Source organism: Seriola lalandi, unplaced genomic scaffold (genome assembly GCF_002814215.2).
Source record: "Seriola lalandi dorsalis isolate HSWRI2012SDOR001 ecotype SW California unplaced genomic scaffold, Sedor1 jcf7180002054366, whole genome shotgun sequence".
NCBI classification, from domain to species: domain Eukaryota; kingdom Metazoa; phylum Chordata; class Actinopteri; order Carangiformes; family Carangidae; genus Seriola; species Seriola lalandi.
Window position 1 is genome coordinate 160,274 of NW_019524919.1, and position 2,500 is coordinate 162,773.

Consider the following 2,500-nt stretch of genomic DNA (forward strand, 5'->3'; position numbering starts at 1 on the left):
CAAGTTCTTAATCAGGGGGTCACAAACTGGGTGTTATACTGAGGAGACCAGTGTTCCCAGTCCATGTGAGTGGAGCTGAAGCAGCTGAGTCTCTGGTCTATCAGAGAACAAACAGAGTTCTGCCCTGCTTTCAGCTCAGCCTGGACGCTCCTGAAAGAGCTGCCCAGTCAATGAAAGGAGCCGGTTAATCTTTAAACACAGGCCAAATAGAAGAAGTGGATAGCCAAATAGAGCAGATAAACAGATAGGGCCGCTGACACACTCTCTACACAACATGTCAATGAAACTAAAGCACTTTGAGACTGCAAACACAGAGGATCTGAAAATAACCACATGTTCCCCTGCGTCTGGAGACACGCTGCCAAAAGTACAGGAGGACGTTTGGTCAGGTAACAGAGGTTCATCCTGAGAGAGTGGTCACATGCTGTACAGGTAAGCAGGATGTCAAGCCGCTGAGTGACCCCCTCCCCCCTTTACATACCTGCAGCATAGATTTAGATTCATGGAGTCAGATTTCAGACAAACATCTGTATCGTAGATGATCATATTTCCAAACATAACTGTGTTTATTCACCAGTATTCATTAACATGAGAGCAGGGCTGAGTGGTGGTAACTATGGTGATAGGAAGGTTTGTGCGATGTCTGGATATGTGGCGTGTGTGGAACATCTTGTTTTTCATTTCGGCGCCATGTTGAGTTAGAGCGACGCATGTCACGTGATCTAGAGATTCTGCGTCTCGCCTTCTTTCCACACGTAACGTGTCTCCCAGGACAAACTGATGATGTCATAGTGGCATCATACCAGCAACATTAAAACTCCACTATAGTTTCTGTGTCTGAATCTGAATATGACACAGACATGAAAACATATAAATATATTTTACATTTATTATTATTTTAAGCTTTACTGACATTTTCTGTCATAAATAAATCAGAAATGTATTAATAATGAAAAGAAATTCTAATTCAGGAACCTGTAAAGTCCAGCCACCAGGCACACACAACACAGGAAGTGTGTTCCTGGTGTTATAGAGCAGGGACACTGGAGTGACGGGACAGATGTGTCTGAGCGCCGTCCTGTGTCCTGTGGCCCGTCCAGGAGCATTCATGCTTCTGTATTTGAAGTATTGTGGACAGCGGTCTTTATGGTTGTCATGGTAACACAGTTAAAAACAGCAGATTCAGTGTGAAGTCTCTCAAGTTTCTGATGGTTCTTCCAAACCTCAACACGACGCTCAGCTCAGCAGCGTCTGCTACTTCCTCAATATGACGGCGACGTGTCAGCGGTAAACCTGAAATAAAACTCACTGGACCATGTGAGAGGATCATTAACACTGAAGTCCTGGACTCGGTCCTGGACTCGGTCCCGGACTCGGTCCTGGACACAGACCTGGAGAGAGACGCAGCCAGCGGAGCCTTTCTGAGAGCTTCCAGCCGCTAACAGGCTAATGTCTTCCATCCACAGGAAGACGCTGCAGCCAACAGCAGACACTGATCCAGAAACACAATAAAAGACCTGAGAGTCTTTACACTGAGAGACACTGAGACACGTCCAGCCAAAACCACATGTCAGTGGATTATCAGCTCTGATCCACAGCTACACACAGACACACAACAAAGACTCTGAGAGAATATATTTCCTCTGCTGAGACTGAGACTGATGTTTAACTCACAGAACCATCACATCTGCTTCCTCCAGCGACACAAAAAGACGGGAAGAAGAAAGGAGGACAAGATGGATGACAGAGAGACGATGATGATGGTGAGGGTGAAGAGGAGAAGGGGGACAGGTGAAGGTGGTTCCAGGTGTCACTGATGAGTCGTGACGCTCAGATCATCTCCTCCTCTTCGTCTCTACGAGTCCAGCAACAGGAAACACTTTCTCGTGTTGTGAGCATCCTGCTGTTTGCACTCTGGGCAGGTGGATCAGACTCACCTGAGATTCACTGGGACGTTTTGGTGGTTCTTAGTAACCACTGGTGATTTTAGCAGCAGCTGCTTTAGATGAAACAAGAAAATTACACAGTGTTTGACATCATGTGTTAGTTCATGTCAGTCTGATCCAGGTGAGACACACACCTGTTCTCCCATAAGCCACTTTCTCCTGGAGAATCACATCACGTTAAATCAGTGATTATTTTACCAGGTAACTTTAAATAAATAAACTGAATGTATTATAATATTATTATTAAAGTTTTCAGTGTGTGTTCGGATCATCAGTGTTTGTAGCTGTTTGATGTTTGACATTAAATAGAAATGACCCACTCACCTTTATTCACGTGTTTACTACAAACTCTACAGGCACACCTGTCAATCATCAAACCCAGAACCAGCAGGACAAACCTAAATCTGGTCCTGTGTGGGAGGGGCCAGGAGCCTGTTACCTGTCTGTACCCGGGGGCCCACGTCCCTGATGTGAAAGTGTTTGTTTGAATGACCTCCACTTTTTCCAGTTCAGTCCGTCCAGTTTGACCAGTTTACCTCCACAGGGACATGAGT